This window comes from Pseudophryne corroboree, chromosome 11 (assembly GCF_028390025.1).
Source record: "Pseudophryne corroboree isolate aPseCor3 chromosome 11, aPseCor3.hap2, whole genome shotgun sequence".
In the NCBI taxonomy this organism is placed as follows: domain Eukaryota; kingdom Metazoa; phylum Chordata; class Amphibia; order Anura; family Myobatrachidae; genus Pseudophryne; species Pseudophryne corroboree.
In genome coordinates this window covers 166,980,475-167,000,664 of record NC_086454.1, presented here as the reverse complement: position 1 = coordinate 167,000,664, position 20,190 = coordinate 166,980,475, and the positions used below count along the sequence as shown (strand labels likewise).

At 32.7% G+C, this 20,190-nt stretch overlaps 12 non-coding genes across 12 annotated transcripts; all 12 read left to right on the top strand.

Annotated features, from left to right (window-relative positions):
• The first annotated feature begins 771 nt into the window (after window positions 1–771).
• TRNAI-AAU (transfer RNA isoleucine (anticodon AAU)) lies at window positions 772–845 on the top strand. The gene has a single exon. It is a non-coding gene; the product is annotated as a tRNA-Ile (tRNA).
• Window positions 846–2,436: 1,591 nt separating this feature from the next.
• On the top strand, window positions 2,437–2,510 carry TRNAI-AAU (transfer RNA isoleucine (anticodon AAU)). The gene has a single exon. It is a non-coding gene; the product is annotated as a tRNA-Ile (tRNA).
• Window positions 2,511–4,101: 1,591 nt separating this feature from the next.
• On the top strand, window positions 4,102–4,175 carry TRNAI-AAU (transfer RNA isoleucine (anticodon AAU)). The gene has a single exon. It is a non-coding gene; the product is annotated as a tRNA-Ile (tRNA).
• A 1,588-nt stretch (window positions 4,176–5,763) lies between these two features.
• Window positions 5,764–5,837, top strand: TRNAI-AAU (transfer RNA isoleucine (anticodon AAU)). Its single transcript has one exon. It is a non-coding gene; the product is annotated as a tRNA-Ile (tRNA).
• A 1,588-nt stretch (window positions 5,838–7,425) lies between these two features.
• TRNAI-AAU (transfer RNA isoleucine (anticodon AAU)) lies at window positions 7,426–7,499 on the top strand. The gene has a single exon. It is a non-coding gene; the product is annotated as a tRNA-Ile (tRNA).
• A 1,591-nt stretch (window positions 7,500–9,090) lies between these two features.
• On the top strand, window positions 9,091–9,164 carry TRNAI-AAU (transfer RNA isoleucine (anticodon AAU)). The gene has a single exon. It is a non-coding gene; the product is annotated as a tRNA-Ile (tRNA).
• Window positions 9,165–10,752: 1,588 nt separating this feature from the next.
• TRNAI-AAU (transfer RNA isoleucine (anticodon AAU)) lies at window positions 10,753–10,825 on the top strand. Its single transcript has one exon. It is a non-coding gene; the product is annotated as a tRNA-Ile (tRNA).
• Window positions 10,826–12,413: 1,588 nt separating this feature from the next.
• Window positions 12,414–12,486, top strand: TRNAI-AAU (transfer RNA isoleucine (anticodon AAU)). The gene has a single exon. It is a non-coding gene; the product is annotated as a tRNA-Ile (tRNA).
• A 1,588-nt stretch (window positions 12,487–14,074) lies between these two features.
• TRNAI-AAU (transfer RNA isoleucine (anticodon AAU)) lies at window positions 14,075–14,148 on the top strand. Its single transcript has one exon. It is a non-coding gene; the product is annotated as a tRNA-Ile (tRNA).
• A 1,588-nt stretch (window positions 14,149–15,736) lies between these two features.
• Window positions 15,737–15,810, top strand: TRNAI-AAU (transfer RNA isoleucine (anticodon AAU)). Its single transcript has one exon. It is a non-coding gene; the product is annotated as a tRNA-Ile (tRNA).
• Window positions 15,811–17,401: 1,591 nt separating this feature from the next.
• TRNAI-AAU (transfer RNA isoleucine (anticodon AAU)) lies at window positions 17,402–17,475 on the top strand. The gene has a single exon. It is a non-coding gene; the product is annotated as a tRNA-Ile (tRNA).
• A 1,591-nt stretch (window positions 17,476–19,066) lies between these two features.
• TRNAI-AAU (transfer RNA isoleucine (anticodon AAU)) lies at window positions 19,067–19,140 on the top strand. Its single transcript has one exon. It is a non-coding gene; the product is annotated as a tRNA-Ile (tRNA).
• Window positions 19,141–20,190: the final 1,050 nt, after the last annotated feature.

The window sequence follows — 20,190 nt, the reverse complement described above, 5'->3', positions numbered from 1 at the left end:
GATACTAGAAACCTAAATGCCTAGGACCAATTTCAGTTGGAGCATCACCCCTTATGTTATCCTAGCATTGAATTGACAGTTTTTCTGTATTTCCATATTTGCATATCAGCCACTTACAATTGTTTCAAGCTTTATAACAGAGGACTGCCTTTTTTATAGACCAAGGATGAAAGTCTCTTGTGAGTTAAGTCTGATAATGACATCACAATTTGTAAATTAAGCTATAGTATGATTACAGAGTGTAGACTGAATAAAAAGTGCTTTCCTATGGATTGAAGTTTGTATTTTCTTAAGCTTTGCATTCCAAAATGGGCTAGCATTCTTTATTTCCAATGGGCACATTAAGCTTCTTCCCCAATATATATTTTTTTGTGTTAAAAGTTATTCATACACAACTTGGTAAAACATACTAAATTTAATACATAATGGATTACATCCTGGGATTATCTTTTTCAACAATCTGTAAATTTACAATTAAAAATTGTGTATTAGATTTTTTAGATTGATTTTGCTTAGATTTGCATATACTCCTTGTCTAAATTGTCTATTTTTATACTATTAGTAGATGCCTTAATCTTTGTTATTATCCTATCTAATATTTATTTTTATTTTGTAATGTGGAAAGAAACTGGAGCATTTTTATGATACCCATGCTTCAAGTGACTCTATGGCTTAAGCTTTTTTTTGAAAAATGAAATGTTATAAAAAAAAATATGATCTGTGCTTTGAGGTACATTTGCCAGTTTTGTGTTTGCTTGCAGTGATATCTGTGGCCGGTTAGCTCAGTTGGTTAGAGCATGGTGCTAATAACGCCAAGGTCACGGGTTCGATCCCCGTATGGGCCATTTGCTTTTCTTGATGGACAAGAATGGAATAAGCTCATCGGTGGAGTGCATGAATACTTGAAAACATCATAGACACATATATCACAAAATCTCTTCAAATACATATCAGAAGCCAGTGGGAGTGTCATCCTTTGGCTGATGAAGATTTTTCTCTACATGGCTCAGTGACTTTTGTCTCAAATCAAGCAATATGGCATAACTAAGATATGCAGGGGCAAATTAATTAGTTATTATATTGCTGCTCAAACATAGAGGGCACTAGGTGTTACTAGAAGAAGAAGAAGATATGTGCTCCCCTCTCATTAGTGCACACTGAAGTAAAAAAAAATGGAGAATTTCTAAAGACCAGAGCACAAGTAATGGATCTCTGCATTCTTATTGCATCTTTTCTTATTTCCAAATATTTGACATACTTCTGATTTGATAAGTTTAAAAATGAGTTTAAACAAAGGACACCACTGAAGATGATGGAATTTATATGAATTTTAAATGAAGATTTGCAATACTCATACATTGAATGAAAATGGAGCTTTGAACAAAAGGAAAATAAACAATGTTAGCTCCCACGAGATATGAATTCAGATTACTAGATTCAAAGGCAAGGGTGCTAACAATTACACCATGGAACCCTCACCTGAGCAATGGCATCTACTGAAGTGCGCTCATCTTTTAAATGCAAAGAAAAGAAATTCAATACTTTATATATATTATTTCAAGTTTCTAATAAGCTCAGGGATGCAATAGGTATTATGTAGAATATTTGTCCAAACCCAATGATAATATATAAAAAGTAACCTATTTTTTAAAGGAGAAGATAGATACTAGAAACCTAAATGCCTAGGACCAATTTCAGTTGGAGCATCACCCCTTATGTTATCCTAGCATTGAATTGACAGTTTTTCTGTATTTCCATATTTGCATATCAGCCACTTACAATTGTTTCAAGCTTTATAACAGAGGACTGCCTTTTTTATAGACCAAGGATGAAAGTCTCTTGTGAGTTAAGTCTGATAATGACATCACAATTTGTAAATTAAGCTATAGTATGATTACAGAGTGTAGACTGAATAAAAAGTGCTTTCCTATGGATTGAAGTTTGTATTTTCTTAAGCTTTGCATTCCAAAATGGGCTAGCATTCTTTATTTCCAATGGGCACATTAAGTTACTTCCCCAATATATATTTTTTTGTGTTAAAAGTTATTCATACACAACTTGGTAAAACATACAAAATTTAATACATAATGGATTACATCCTGGGATTATCTTTTTTTTAACAATTTGTAAATTTACAATTAAAAATTGTGTATTAGATTTTTTAGATTGCTTTTGCTTAGATTTGCATATACTCCTTGTCTAAATTGTCTATTTTTATACTATTAGTAGATGCCTTAATCTTTGTTATTATCCTATCTAATATTTATTTTTATTTTGTAATGTGGAAAGAAACTGGAGCATTTTTATGATACCCATGCTTCAAGTGACTCTATGGCTTAAGCTTTTTTTTGAAAAATGAAATGTTATAAAAAAAAAATATGATCTGTGCTTTGAGGTACATTTGCCAGTTTTGTGTTTGCTTGCAGTGATATCTGTGGCCGGTTAGCTCAGTTGGTTAGAGCATGGTGCTAATAACGCCAAGGTCACGGGTTCGATCCCCGTATGGGCCATTTGCTTTTCTTGATGGACAAGAATGGAATAAGCTCATCGGTGGAGTGCATGAATACTTGAAAACATCATAGACACATATATCACAAAATCTCTTCAAATACATATCAGAAGCAAGTGGGAGTGTCATCCTTTGCCTGATGAAGATTTTTCTCTACATGGCTCAGTGACTTTTGTCTCAAATCAAGCAATATGGCATAACTAAGATATGCAGGGGCAAATTAATTAGTTATTATATTGCTGCTCAAACATAGAGGGCACTAGGTGTTACTAGAAGAAGAAGAAGATATGTGCTCCCCTCTCATTAGTGCACACTGAAGTAAAAAAAAATGGAGAATTTCTAAAGACCAGAGCACAAGTAATGGATCTCTGCATTCTTATTGCATCTTTTCTTATTTCCAAATATTTGACATACTTCTGATTTGATAAGTTTAAAAATGAGTTTAAACAAAGGACACCACTGAAGATGATGGAATTTATATGAATTTTAAATGAAGATTTGCAATACTCATACATTGAATGAAAATGGAGCTTTGAACAATAGGAAAATAAACAATGTTAGCTCCCACGAGATATGAATTCAGATTACTAGATTCAAAGGCAAGGGTGCTAACAATTACACCATGGAACCCTCACCTGAGCAATGGCATCTACTGAAGTGCGCTCATCTTTTAAATGCAAAGAAAAGAAATTCAATACTTTATATATATTATTTCAAGTTTCTAATAAGCTCAGGGATGCAATAGGTATTATGTAGAATATTTGTCCAAACCCAATGATAATATATAAAAAGTAACCTATTTTTTAAAGGAGAAGATAGATACTAGAAACCTAAATGCCTAGGACCAATTTCAGTTGGAGCATCACCCCTTATGTTATCCTAGCATTGAATTGACAGTTTTTCTGTATTTCCATATTTGCATATCAGCCACTTACAATTGTTTCAAGCTTTATAACAGAGGACTGCCTTTTTTATAGACCAAGGATGAAAGTCTCTTGTGAGTTAAGTCTGATAATGACATCAAAATTTGTAAATTAAGCTACAGTATGATTACAGAGTGTAGACTGAATAAAAAGTGCTTTCCTATGGATTGAAGTTTGTATTTTCTTAAGCTTTGCATTCCAAAATGGGCTAGCATTCTTTATTTCCAATGGGCACATTAAGTTACTTCCCCAATATATATTTTTTTGTGTTAAAAGTTATTCATACACAACTTGGTAAAACATACTAAATTTAATACATAATGGATTACATCCTGGGATTATCTTTTTTTTAACAATCTGTAAATTTACAATTAAAAATTGTGTATTAGATTTTTTAGATTGCTTTTGCTTAGATTTGCATATACTCCTTGTCTAAATTGTCTATTTTTCTACTATTAGTAGATGCCTTAATCTTTGTTATTATCCTATCTAATATTTATTTTTATTTTGTAATGTGGAAAGAAACTGGAGCATTTTTATGATACCCATGCTTCAGATCACTCTATGGCTTAAGCTTTTTTTTAAAAAATGAAATGCTATAAAAACAAAATATGATCTGTGCTTTGAGGTACATTTGCCAGTTTTGTGTTTGCTTGCAGTAACAACTGTGGCCGGTTAGCTCAGTTGGTTAGAGCGTGGTGCTAATAACGCCAAGGTCACGGGTTTGATCCCAGTATGGGCCATTTGCTTTTCTTGATGGACAAGAATGGAATAAGCTCATCGGTGGAGTGCATGAATACTTGAAAACATCATAGACACATATATCACAAAATCTCTTCAAATACATATCAGAATCCAGTGGGAGTGTCATCCTTTGGCTGATGAAGATTTTTCTCTACATGGCTCAGTGACTTTTGTCTCAAATCAAGCAATATGGCATAACTAAGATATGCAAGGGCAAATTAATCAGTTATTATATTGCTGCTCAAACATAGAGGGCACTAGGTGTTACTAGAAGAAGAAGAAGATATGTGCTCCCCTCTCATTAGTGCACACTGAAGTAAAAAAAATGGAGAATTTCTAAAGACCAGAGCACAAGTAATGGATCTCTGCATTCTTATTGCATCTTTTCTTATTTCCAAATATTTGACATACTTCTGATTTGATAAGTTTAAAAATGAGTTTAAACAAAGGACACCACTGAAGATGATGGAATTTATATGAATTTTAAATGAAGATTTGCAATACTCATACATTGAATGAAAATGGAGCTTTGAACAAAAGGAAAATAAACAATGTTAGCTCCCACGAGATATGAACTCAGATTACTAGATTCAAAGTCCAGGGTGCTAACAATTACACCATGGAACCCTCACCTGAGCAATGGCATCTACTGAAGTGCGCTCATCTTTTAAATGCAAAGAAAAGAAATTCAATACTTTATATATATTATTTCAAGTTTCTAATAAGCTCAGGGATGCAATAGGTATTATGTAGAATATTTGTCCAAACCCAATGATAATATATAAAAAGTAACCTATTTTTTAAAGGAGAAGATAGATACTAGAAACCTAAATGCCTAGGACCAATTTCAGTTGGAGCATCACCCCTTATGTTATCCTAGCATTGAATTGACAGTTTTTCTGTATTTCCATATTTGCATATCAGCCACTTACAATTGTTTCAAGCTTTATAACAGAGGACTGCCTTTTTTATAGACCAAGGATGAAAGTCTCTTGTGAGTTAAGTCTGATAATGACATCACAATTTGTAAATTAAGCTATAGTATGATTACAGAGTGTAGATTGAATAAAAAGTGCTTTCCTATGGATTGAAGTTTGTATTTTCTTAAGCTTTGCATTCCAAAATGGGCTAGCATTCTTTATTTCCAATGGGCACATTAAGCTTCTTCCCCAATATATTTTTTTTTGTGTTAAAAGTTATTCATACACAACTTGGTAAAACATACTAAATTTAATACATAATGGATTACATCCTGGGATTATCTTTTTCAACAATCTGTAAATTTACAATTAAAAATTGTGTATTAGATTTTTTAGATTGATTTTGCTTAGATTTGCATATACTCCTTGTCTAAATTGTCTATTTTTATACTATTAGTAGATGCCTTAATCTTTGTTATTATCCTATCTAATATTTATTTTTATTTTGTAATGTGGAAAGAAACTGGAGCATTTTTATGATACCCATGCTTCAAGTGACTCTATGGCTTAAGCTTTTTTTTGAAAAATTAAATGTTATAAAAAAAAAATATGATCTGTGCTTTGAGGTACATTTGCCAGTTTTGTGTTTGCTTGCAGTGATATCTGTGGCCGGTTAGCTCAGTTGGTTAGAGCATGGTGCTAATAACGCCAAGGTCACGGGTTCGATCCCCGTATGGGCCATTTGCTTTTCTTGATGGACAAGAATGGAATAAGCTCATCGGTGGAGTGCATGAATACTTGAAAACATCATAGACACATATATCACAAAATCTCTTCAAATACATATCAGAAGCCAGTGGGAGTGTCATCCTTTGGCTGATGAAGGTTTTTCTCTACATGGCTCAGTGACTTTTGTCTCAAATCAAGCAATATGGCATAACTAAGATATGCAAGGGCAAATTAATTAGTTATTATATTGCTGCTCAAACATAGAGGGCACTAGGTGTTACTAGAAGAAGAAGAAGATATGTGCTCCCCTCTCATTAGTGCACACTGAAGTAAAAAAAAATGGAGAATTTCTAAAGACCAGAGCACAAGTAATGGATCTCTGCATTCTTATTGCATCTTTTCTTATTTCAAAATATTTGACATACTTCTGATTTGATAAGTTTAAAAATGAGTTTAAACAAAGGACACCACTGAAGATGATGGAATTTATATGAATTTTAAATGAAGATTTGCAATACTCATACATTGAATGAAAATGGAGCTTTGAACAATAGGAAAATAAACAATGTTAGCTCCCACGAGATATGAATTCAGATTACTAGATTCAAAGTCAAGGGTGCTAACAATTACACCATGGAACCCTCACCTGAGCAATGGCATCTACTGAAGTGCGCTCATCTTTTAAATGCAAAGAAAAGAAATTCAATACTTTATATATATTATTTCAAGTTTCTAATAAGCTCAGGGATGCAATAGGTATTATGTAGAATATTTGTCCAAAACCAATGATAATATATAAAAAGTAACCTGTTTTTTAAAGGAGAAGATAGATACTAGAAACCTAAATGCCTAGGACCAATTTCAGTTGGAGCATCACCCCTTATGTTATCCTAGCATTGAATTGACAGTTTTTCTGTATTTCCATATTTGCATATCAGCCACTTACAATTGTTTCAAGCTTTATAACAGAGGACTGCCTTTTTTATAGACCAAGGATGAAAGTCTCTTGTGAGTTAAGTCTGATAATGACATCACAATTTGTAAATTAAGCTATAGTATGATTACAGAGTGTAGACTGAATAAAAAGTGCTTTCCTATGGATTGAAGTTTGTATTTTCTTAAGCTTTGCATTCCAAAATGGGCTAGCATTCTTTATTTCCAATGGGCACATTAAGCTTCTTCCCCAATATATATTTTTTTGTGTTAAAAGTTATTCATACACAACTTGGTAAAACATACTAAATTTAATACATAATGGATTACATCCTGGGATTATCTTTTTCAACAATCTGTAAATTTACAATTAAAAATTGTGTATTAGATTTTTTAGATTGATTTTGCTTAGATTTGCATATACTCCTTGTCTAAATTGTCTATTTTTATACTATTAGTAGATGCCTTAATCTTTGTTATTATCCTATCTAATATTTATTTTTATTTTGTAATGTGGAAAGAAACTGGAGCATTTTTATGATACCCATTCTTCAAGTGACTCTATGGCTTAAGCTTTTTTTTGAAAAATGAAATGTTATAAAAAAAAATATGATCTGTGCTTTGAGGTACATTTGCCAGTTTTGTGTTTGCTTGCAGTGATATCTGTGGCCGGTTAGCTCAGTTGGTTAGAGCATGGTGCTAATAACGCCAAGGTCACGGGTTCGATCCCCGTATGGGCCATTTGCTTTTCTTGATGGACAAGAATGGAATAAGCTCATCGGTGGAGTGCATGAATTCTTGAAAACATCATAGACACATATATCACAAAATCTCTTCAAATACATATCAGAAGCCAGTGGGAGTGTCATCCTTTGGCTGATGAAGATTTTTCTCTACATGGCTCAGTGACTTTTGTCTCAAATCAAGCAATATGGCATAACTAAGATATGCAGGGTCAAATTAATCAGTTATTATATTGCTGCTCAAACATAGAGGGCACTAGGTGTTACTAGAAGAAGAAGAAGATATGTGCTCCCCTCTCATTAGTGCACACTGAAGTAAAAAAAAATGGAGAATTTCTAAAGACCAGAGCACAAGTAATGGATCTCTGCATTCTTATTGCATCTTTTCTTATTTCCAAATATTTGACATACTTCTGATTTGATAAGTTTAAAAATGAGTTTAAACAAAGGACACCACTGAAGATGATGGAATTTATATGAATTTTAAATGAAGATTTGCAATACTCATACATTGAATGAAAATGGAGCTTTGAACAATAGGAAAATAAACAATGTTAGCTCCCACGAGATATGAATTCAGATTACTAGATTCAAAGGCAAGGGTGCTAACAATTACACCATGGAACCCTCACCTGAGCAATGGCATCTACTGAAGTGCGCTCATCTTTTAAATGCAAAGAAAAGAAATTCAATACTTTATATATATTATTTCAAGTTTCTAATAAGCTCAGGGATGCAATAGGTATTATGTAGAATATTTGTCCAAACCCAATGATAATATATAAAAAGTAACCTATTTTTTAAAGGAGAAGATAGATACTAGAAACCTAAATGCCTAGGACCAATTTCAGTTGGAGCATCACCCCTTATGTTATCCTAGCATTGAATTGACAGTTTTTCTGTATTTCCATATTTGCATATCAGCCACTTACAATTGTTTCAAGCTTTATAACAGAGGACTGCCTTTTTTATAGACCAAGGATGAAAGTCTCTTGTGAGTTAAGTCTGATAATGACATCACAATTTGTAAATTAAGCTACAGTATGATTACAGAGTGTAAACTGAATAAAAAGTGCTTTCCTATGGATTGAAGTTTGTATTTTCTTAAGCTTTGCATTCCAAAATGGGCTAGCATTCTTTATTTCCAATGGGCACATTAAGTTACTTCCCCAATATATATTTTTTTGTGTTAAAAGTTATTCATACACAACTTGGTAAAACATACTAAATTTAATACATAATGGATTACATCCTGGGATTATCTTTTTTTTAACAATCTGTAAATTTACAATTAAAAATTGTGTATTAGATTTTTTAGATTGCTTTTGCTTAGATTTGCATATACTCCTTGTCTAAATTGTCTATTTTTCTACTATTAGTAGATGCCTTAATCTTTGTTATTATCCTATCTAATATTTATTTTTATTTTGTAATGTGGAAAGAAACTGGAGCATTTTTATGATACCCATGCTTCAGATCACTCTATGGCTTAAGCTTTTTTTAAAAAAATGAAATGCTATAAAAACAAAATATGATCTGTGCTTTGAGGTACATTTGCCAGTTTTGTGTTTGCTTGCAGTAACAACTGTGGCCGGTTAGCTCAGTTGGTTAGAGCGTGGTGCTAATAACGCCAAGGTCACGGGTTTGATCCCAGTATGGGCCATTTGCTTTTCTTGATGGACAAGAATGGAATAAGCTCATCGGTGGAGTGCATGAATACTTGAAAACATCATAGACACATATATCACAAAATCTCTTCAAATACATATCAGAATCCAGTGGGAGTGTCATCCTTTGGCTGATGAAGATTTTTCTCTACATGGCTCAGTGACTTTTGTCTCAAATCAAGCAATATGGCATAACTAAGATATGCAAGGGCAAATTAATCAGTTATTATATTGCTGCTCAAACATAGAGGGCACTAGGTGTTACTAGAAGAAGAAGAAGATATGTGCTCCCCTCTCATTAGTGCACACTGAAGTAAAAAAAATGGAGAATTTCTAAAGACCAGAGCACAAGTAATGGATCTCTGCATTCTTATTGCATCTTTTCTTATTTCCAAATATTTGACATACTTCTGATTTGATAAGTTTAAAAATGAGTTTAAACAAAGGACACCACTGAAGATGATGGAATTTATATGAATTTTAAATGAAGATTTGCAATACTCATACATTGAATGAAAATGGAGCTTTGAACAAAAGGAAAATAAACAATGTTAGCTCCCACGAGATATGAACTCAGATTACTAGATTCAAAGTCCAGGGTGCTAACAATTACACCATGGAACCCTCACCTGAGCAATGGCATCTACTGAAGTGCGCTCATCTTTTAAATGCAAAGAAAAGAAATTCAATACTTTATATATATTATTTCAAGTTTCTAATAAGCTCAAGGATGCAATAGGTATTATGTAGAATATTTGTCCAAACCCAATGATAATATATAAAAAGTAACCTATTTTTTAAAGGAGAAGATAGATACTAGAAACCTAAATGCCTAGGACCAATTTCAGTTGGAGCATCACCCCTTATGTTATCCTAGCATTGAATTGACAGTTTTTCTGTATTTCCATATTTGCATATCAGCCACTTACAATTGTTTCAAGCTTTATAACAGAGGACTGCCTTTTTTATAGACCAAGGATGAAAGTCTCTTGTGAGTTAAGTCTGATAATGACATCACAATTTGTAAATTAAGCTATAGTATGATTACAGAGTGTAGATTGAATAAAAAGTGCTTTCCTATGGATTGAAGTTTGTATTTTCTTAAGCTTTGCATTCCAAAATGGGCTAGCATTCTTTATTTCCAATGGGCACATTAAGCTTCTTCCCCAATATATATTTTTTTGTGTTAAAAGTTATTCATACACAACTTGGTAAAACATACTAAATTTAATACATAATGGATTACATCCTGGGATTATCTTTTTCAACAATCTGTAAATTTACAATTAAAAATTGTGTATTAGATTTTTTAGATTGATTTTGCTTAGATTTGCATATACTCCTTGTCTAAATTGTCTATTTTTATACTATTAGTAGATGCCTTAATCTTTGTTATTATCCTATCTAATATTTATTTTTATTTTGTAATGTGGAAAGAAACTGGAGCATTTTTATGATACCCATGCTTCAAGTGACTCTATGGCTTAAGCTTTTTTTTGAAAAATGAAAAGCCATAAAAACAAAATATGATCTGTGCTTTGAGGTACATTTGCCAGTTTTGTGTTTGCTTGTAGTAACATCTGTGGCCGGTTAGCTCAGTTGGTTAGAGTGTGGTGCTAATAACGCCAAGGTCACGGGTTCGATCCCGTATGGGCCATTTGCTTTTCTTGATGGACAAGAATGGAATAAGCTCATCGGTGGAGTGCATGAATACTTGAAAACATCATAGACACATATATCACAAAATCTCTTCAAATACATATCAGAAGCCAGTGGGAGTGTCATCCTTTGGCTGATGAAGATTTTTCTCTACATGGCTCAGTGACTTTTGTCTCAAATCAAGCAATATGGCATAACTAAGATATGCAAGGGCAAATTAATCAGTTATTATATTGCTGCTCAAACATAGAGGGCACTAGGTGTTACTAGAATAAGAAGAAGATATGAGCTCCCCTCTCATTAGTGCACACTGAAGTAAAAAAAATGGAGAATTTCTAAAGACCAGAGCACAAGTAATGGATCTCTGCATTCTTATTGCATCTTTTCTTATTTCCAAATATTTGACATACTTCTGATTTGATAAGTTTAAAAATGAGTTTAAACAAAGGACACCACTGAAGATGATGGAATTTATATGAATTTTAAATGAAGATTTGCAATACTCATACATTGAATGAAAATGGAGCTTTGAACAAAAGGAAAATAAACAATGTTAGCTCCCACGAGATATGAACTCAGATTACTAGATTCAAAGTCCAGGGTGCTAACAATTACACCATGGAACCCTCACCTGAGCAATGGCATCTACTGAAGTGCGCTCATCTTTTAAATGCAAAGAAAAGAAATTCAATACTTTATATATATTATTTCAAGTTTCTAATAAGCTCAGGGATGCAATAGGTATTATGTAGAATATTTGTCCAAACCCAATGATAATATATAAAAAGTAACCTATTTTTTAAAGGAGAAGATAGATACTAGAAACCTAAATGCCTAGGACCAATTTCAGTTGGAGCATCACCCCTTATGTTATCCTAGCATTGAATTGACAGTTTTTCTGTATTTCCATATTTGCATATCAGCCACTTACAATTGTTTCAAGCTTTATAACTGAGTACTGCCTTTTTTATAGACCAAGGATGAAAGTCTCTTGTGAGTTAAGTCTGATAATGACATCACAATTTGTAAATTAAGCTATAGTATGATTACAGAGTGTAGACTGAATAAAAAGTGCTTTCCTATGGATTGAAGTTTGTATTTTCTTAAGCTTTGCATTCCAAAATGGGCTAGCATTCTTTATTTCCAATGGGCACATTAAGCTACTTCCCCAATATATATTTTTTTGTGTTAAAAGTTATTCATACACAACTTGGTAAAACATACTAAATTTAATACATAATGGATTACATCCTGGGATTATCTTTTTCAACAATCTGTAAATTTACAATTAAAAATTGTGTATTAGATTTTTTAGATTGATTTTGCTTAGATTTGCATATACTCCTTGTCTAAATTGTCTATTTTTATACTATTAGTAGATGCCTTAATCTTTGTTATTATCCTATCTAATATTTATTTTTATTTTGTAATGTGGAAAGAAACTGGAGCATTTTTATGATACCCATGCTTCAAGTGACTCTATGGCTTAAGCTTTTTTTTGAAAAATGAAATGCTATAAAAACAAAATATGATCTGTGCTTTGAGGTACATTTGCCAGTTTTGTGTTTGCTTGCAGTAACATCTGTGGCCGGTTAGCTCAGTTGGTTAGAGTGTGGTGCTAATAATGCCAAGGTCACGGGTTCGATCCCGTATGGGCCATTTGCTTTTCTTGATGGACAAGAATGGAATAAGCTCATCGGTGGAGTGCATGAATACTTGAAAACATCATAGACACATATATCACAAAATCTCTTCAAATACATATCAGAAGCCAGTGGGAGTGTCATCCTTTGGCTGATAAAGATTTTTCTCTACATGGCTCAGTGACTTTTGTCTCAAATCAAGCAATATGGTATAACTAAGATATGCAAGGGCAAATTAATCAGTTATTATATTGCTGCTCAAACATAGAGGGCACTAGGTGTTACTAGAATAAGAAGAAAATATGAGCTCCCCTCTCATTAGTGCACACTGAAGTAAAAAAAATGGAGAATTTCTAAAGACCAGAGCACAAGTAATGGATCTCTGCATTCTTATTGCATCTTTTCTTATTTCCAAATATTTGACATACTTCTGATTTGATAAGTTTAAAAATGAGTTTAAACAAAGGACACCACTGAAGATGATGGAATTTATATGAATTTTAAATGAAGATTTGCAATACTCATACATTGAATGAAAATGGAGCTTTGAACAAAAGGAAAATAAACAATGTTAGCTCCCATGAGATATGAACTCAGATTACTAGATTGAAAGTCCAGGGTGCTAACAATTACACCATGGAACCCTCACCTGAGCAATGGCATCTACTGAAGTGCGCTCATCTTTTAAATGCAAAGAAAAGAAATTCAATACTTTATATATATTATTTCAAGTTTCTAATAAGCTCAGGGATGCAATAGGTATTATGTAGAATATTTGTCCAAACCCAATGATAATATATAAAAAGTAACCTATTTTTTAAAGGAGAAGATAGATACTAGAAACCTAAATGCCTAGGACCAATTTCAGTTGGAGCATCACCCCTTATGTTATCCTAGCATTGAATTGACAGTTTTTCTGTATTTCCATATTTGCATATCAGCCACTTACAATTGTTTCAAGCTTTATAACAGAGGACTGCCTTTTTTATAGACCAAGGATGAAAGTCTCTTGTGAGTTAAGTCTGATAATGACATCACAATTTGTAAATTAAGCTATAGTATGATTACAGAGTGTAGACTGAATAAAAAGTGCTTTCCTATGGATTGAAGTTTGTATTTTCTTAAGCTTTGCATTCCAAAATGGGCTAGCATTCTTTATTTCCAATGGGCACATTAAGCTTCTTCCCCAATATATATTTTTTTGTGTTAAAAGTTATTCATACACAACTTGGTAAAACATACTAAATTTAATACATAATGGATTACATCCTGGGATTATCTTTTTCAACAATCTGTAAATTTACAATTAAAAATTGTGTATTAGATTTTTTAGATTGATTTTGCTTAGATTTGCATATACTCCTTGTCTAAATTGTCTATTTTTATACTATTAGTAGATGCCTTAATCTTTGTTATTATCCTATCTAATATTTATTTTTATTTTGTAATGTGGAAAGAAACTGGAGCATTTTTATGATACCCATGCTTCAAGTGACTCTATGGCTTAAGCTTTTTTTTGAAAAATGAAATGTTATAAAAAAAAAATATGATCTGTGCTTTGAGGTACATTTGCCAGTTTTGTGTTTGCTTGCAGTGATATCTGTGGCCGGTTAGCTCAGTTGGTTAGAGCATGGTGCTAATAACGCCAAGGTCACGGGTTCGATCCCCGTATGGGCCATTTGCTTTTCTTGATGGACAAGAATGGAATAAGCTCATCGGTGGAGTGCATGAATACTTGAAAACATCATAGACACATATATCACAAAATCTCTTCAAATACATATCAGAAGCAAGTGGGAGTGTCATCCTTTGGCTGATGAAGATTTTTCTCTACATGGCTCAGTGACTTTTGTCTCAAATCAAGCAATATGGCATAACTAAGATATGCAGGGGCAAATTAATTAGTTATTATATTGCTGCTCAAACATAGAGGGCACTAGGTGTTACTAGAAGAAGAAGAAGATATGTGCTCCCCTCTCATTAGTGCACACTGAAGTAAAAAAAAATGGAGAATTTCTAAAGACCAGAGCACAAGTAATGGATCTCTGCATTCTTATTGCATCTTTTCTTATTTCCAAATATTTGACATACTTCTGATTTGATAAGTTTAAAAATGAGTTTAAACAAAGGACACCACTGAAGATGATGGAATTTATATGAATTTTAAATGAAGATTTGCAATACTCATACATTGAATGAAAATGGAGCTTTGAACAATAGGAAAATAAACAATGTTAGCTCCCACGAGATATGAATTCAGATTACTAGATTCAAAGGCAAGGGTGCTAACAATTACACCATGGAACCCTCACCTGAGCAATGGCATCTACTGAAGTGCGCTCATCTTTTAAATGCAAAGAAAAGAAATTCAATACTTTATATATATTATTTCAAGTTTCTAATAAGCTCAGGGATGCAATAGGTATTATGTAGAATATTTGTCCAAACCCAATGATAATATATAAAAAGTAACCTATTTTTTAAAGGAGAAGATAGATACTAGAAACCTAAATGCCTAGGACCAATTTCAGTTGGAGCATCACCCCTTATGTTATCCTAGCATTGAATTGACAGTTTTTCTGTATTTCCATATTTGCATATCAGCCACTTACAATTGTTTCAAGCTTTATAACAGAGGACTGCCTTTTTTATAGACCAAGGATGAAAGTCTCTTGTGAGTTAAGTCTGATAATGACATCACAATTTGTAAATTAAGCTATAGTATGATTACAGAGTGTAGACTGAATAAAAAGTGCTTTCCTATGGATTGAAGTTTGTATTTTCTTAAGCTTTGCATTCCAAAATGGGCTAGCATTCTTTATTTCCAATGGGCACATTAAGCTTCTTCCCCAATATATATTTTTTTGTGTTAAAAGTTATTCATACACAACTTGGTAAAACATACTAAATTTAATACATAATGGATTACATCCTGGGATTATCTTTTTCAACAATCTGTAAATTTACAATTAAAAATTGTGTATTAGATTTTTTAGATTGATTTTGCTTAGATTTGCATATACTCCTTGTCTAAATTGTCTATTTTTATACTATTAGTAGATGCCTTAATCTTTGTTATTATCCTATCTAATATTTATTTTTATTTTGTAATGTGGAAAGAAACTGGAGCATTTTTATGATACCCATGCTTCAAGTGACTCTATGGCTTAAGCTTTTTTTTGAAAAATGAAATGTTATAAAAAAAAATATGATCTGTGCTTTGAGGTACATTTGCCAGTTTTGTGTTTGCTTGCAGTGATATCTGTGGCCGGTTAGCTCAGTTGGTTAGAGCATGGTGCTAATAACGCCAAGGTCACGGGTTCGATCCCCGTATGGGCCATTTGCTTTTCTTGATGGACAAGAATGGAATAAGCTCATCGGTGGAGTGCATGAATACTTGAAAACATCATAGACACATATATCACAAAATCTCTTCAAATACATATCAGAAGCCAGTGGGAGTGTCATCCTTTGGCTGATGAAGATTTTTCTCTACATGGCTCAGTGACTTTTGTCTCAAATCAAGCAATATGGCATAACTAAGATATGCAGGGGCAAATTAATTAGTTATTATATTGCTGCTCAAACATAGAGGGCACTAGGTGTTACTAGAAGAAGAAGAAGATATGTGCTCCCCTCTCATTAGTGCACACTGAAGTAAAAAAAAATGGAGAATTTCTAAAGACCAGAGCACAAGTAATGGATCTCTGCATTCTTATTGCATCTTTTCTTATTTCCAAATATTTGACATACTTCTGATTTGATAAGTTTAAAAATGAGTTTAAACAAAGGACACCACTGAAGATGATGGAATTTATATGAATTTTAAATGAAGATTTGCAATACTCATACATTGAATGAAAATGGAGCTTTGAACAATAGGAAAATAAACAATGTTAGCTCCCACGAGATATGAATTCAGATTACTAGATTCAAAGGCAAGGGTGCTAACAATTACACCATGGAACCCTCACCTGAGCAATGGCATCTACTGAAGTGCGCTCATCTTTTAAATGCAAAGAAAAGAAATTCAATACTTTATATATATTATTTCAAGTTTCTAATAAGCTCAGGGATGCAATAGGTATTATGTAGAATATTTGTCCAAACCCAATGATAATATATAAAAAGTAACCTATTTTTTAAAGGAGAAGATAGATACTAGAAACCTAAATGCCTAGGACCAATTTCAGTTGGAGCATCACCCCTTATGTTATCCTAGCATTGAATTGACAGTTTTTCTGTATTTCCATATTTGCATATCAGCCACTTACAATTGTTTCAAGCTTTATAACAGAGGACTGCCTTTTTTATAGACCAAGGATGAAAGTCTCTTGTGAGTTAAGTCTGATAATGACATCACAATTTGTAAATTAAGCTATAGTATGATTACAGAGTGTAGACTGAATAAAAAGTGCTTTCCTATGGATTGAAGTTTGTATTTTCTTAAGCTTTGCATTCCAAAATGGGCTAGCATTCTTTATTTCCAATGGGCACATTAAGTTACTTCCCCAATATATATTTTTTTGTGTTAAAAGTTATTCATACACAACTTGGTAAAACATACAAAATTTAATACATAATGGATTACATCCTGGGATTATCTTTTTTTTAACAATTTGTAAATTTACAATTAAAAATTGTGTATTAGATTTTTTAGATTGCTTTTGCTTAGATTTGCATATACTCCTTGTCTAAATTGTCTATTTTTATACTATTAGTAGATGCCTTAATCTTTGTTATTATCCTATCTAATATTTATTTTTATTTTGTAATGTGGAAAGAAACTGGAGCATTTTTATGATACCCATGCTTCAAGTGACTCTATGGCTTAAGCTTTTTTTTGAAAAATGAAATGTTATAAAAAAAAAATATGATCTGTGCTTTGAGGTACATTTGCCAGTTTTGTGTTTGCTTGCAGTGATATCTGTGGCCGGTTAGCTCAGTTGGTTAGAGCATGGTGCTAATAACGCCAAGGTCACGGGTTCGATCCCCGTATGGGCCATTTGCTTTTCTTGATGGACAAGAATGGAATAAGCTCATCGGTGGAGTGCATGAATACTTGAAAACATCATAGACACATATATCACAAAATCTCTTCAAATACATATCAGAAGCAAGTGGGAGTGTCATCCTTTGCCTGATGAAGATTTTTCTCTACATGGCTCAGTGACTTTTGTCTCAAATCAAGCAATATGGCATAACTAAGATATGCAGGGGCAAATTAATTAGTTATTATATTGCTGCTCAAACATAGAGGGCACTAGGTGTTACTAGAAGAAGAAGAAGATATGTGCTCCCCTCTCATTAGTGCACACTGAAGTAAAAAAAAATGGAGAATTTCTAAAGACCAGAGCACAAGTAATGGATCTCTGCATTCTTATTGCATCTTTTCTTATTTCCAAATATTTGACATACTTCTGATTTGATAAGTTTAAAAATGAGTTTAAACAAAGGACACCACTGAAGATGATGGAATTTATATGAATTTTAAATGAAGATTTGCAATACTCATACATTGAATGAAAATGGAGCTTTGAACAATAGGAAAATAAACAATGTTAGCTCCCACGAGATATGAATTCAGATTACTAGATTCAAAGGCAAGGGTGCTAACAATTACACCATGGAACCCTCACCTGAGCAATGGCATCTACTGAAGTGCGCTCATCTTTTAAATGCAAAGAAAAGAAATTCAATACTTTATATATATTATTTCAAGTTTCTAATAAGCTCAGGGATGCAATAGGTATTATGTAGAATATTTGTCCAAACCCAATGATAATATATAAAAAGTAACCTATTTTTTAAAGGAGAAGATAGATACTAGAAACCTAAATGCCTAGGACCAATTTCAGTTGGAGCATCACCCCTTATGTTATCCTAGCATTGAATTGACAGTTTTTCTGTATTTCCATATTTGCATATCAGCCACTTACAATTGTTTCAAGCTTTATAACAGAGGACTGCCTTTTTTATAGACCAAGGATGAAAGTCTCTTGTGAGTTAAGTCTGATAATGACATCAAAATTTGTAAATTAAGCTACAGTATGATTACAGAGTGTAGACTGAATAAAAAGTGCTTTCCTATGGATTGAAGTTTGTATTTTCTTAAGCTTTGCATTCCAAAATGGGCTAGCATTCTTTATTTCCAATGGGCACATTAAGTTACTTCCCCAATATATATTTTTTTGTGTTAAAAGTTATTCATACACAACTTGGTAAAACATACTAAATTTAATACATAATGGATTACATCCTGGGATTATCTTTTTTTTAACAATCTGTAAATTTACAATTAAAAATTGTGTATTAGATTTTTTAGATTGCTTTTGCTTAGATTTGCATATACTCCTTGTCTAAATTGTCTATTTTTCTACTATTAGTAGATGCCTTAATCTTTGTTATTATCCTATCTAATATTTATTTTTATTTTGTAATGTGGAAAGAAACTGGAGCATTTTTATGATACCCATGCTTCAGATCACTCTATGGCTTAAGCTTTTTTTTAAAAAATGAAATGCTATAAAAACAAAATATGATCTGTGCTTTGAGGTACATTTGCCAGTTTTGTGTTTGCTTGCAGTAACAACTGTGGCCGGTTAGCTCAGTTGGTTAGAGCGTGGTGCTAATAACGCCAAGGTCACGGGTTTGATCCCAGTATGGGCCATTTGCTTTTCTTGATGGACAAGAATGGAATAAGCTCATCGGTGGAGTGCATGAATACTTGAAAACATCATAGACACATATATCACAAAATCTCTTCAAATACATATCAGAATCCAGTGGGAGTGTCATCCTTTGGCTGATGAAGATTTTTCTCTACATGGCTCAGTGACTTTTGTCTCAAATCAAGCAATATGGCATAACTAAGATATGCAAGGGCAAATTAATCAGTTATTATATTGCTGCTCAAACATAGAGGGCACTAGGTGTTACTAGAAGAAGAAGAAGATATGTGCTCCCCTCTCATTAGTGCACACTGAAGTAAAAAAAATGGAGAATTTCTAAAGACCAGAGCACAAGTAATGGATCTCTGCATTCTTATTGCATCTTTTCTTATTTCCAAATATTTGACATACTTCTGATTTGATAAGTTTAAAAATGAGTTTAAACAAAGGACACCACTGAAGATGATGGAATTTATATGAATTTTAAATGAAGATTTGCAATACTCATACATTGAATGAAAATGGAGCTTTGAACAAAAGGAAAATAAACAATGTTAGCTCCCACGAGATATGAACTCAGATTACTAGATTCAAAGTCCAGGGTGCTAACAATTACACCATGGAACCCTCACCTGAGCAATGGCATCTACTGAAGTGCGCTCATCTTTTAAATGCAAAGAAAAGAAATTCAATACTTTATATATATTATTTCAAGTTTCTAATAAGCTCAGGGATGCAATAGGTATTATGTAGAATATTTGTCCAAACCCAATGATAATATATAAAAAGTAACCTATTTTTTAAAGGAGAAGATAGATACTAGAAACCTAAATGCCTAGGACCAATTTCAGTTGGAGCATCACCCCTTATGTTATCCTAGCATTGAATTGACAGTTTTTCTGTATTTCCATATTTGCATATCAGCCACTTACAATTGTTTCAAGCTTTATAACAGAGGACTGCCTTTTTTATAGACCAAGGATGAAAGTCTCTTGTGAGTTAAGTCTGATAATGACATCACAATTTGTAAATTAAGCTATAGTATGATT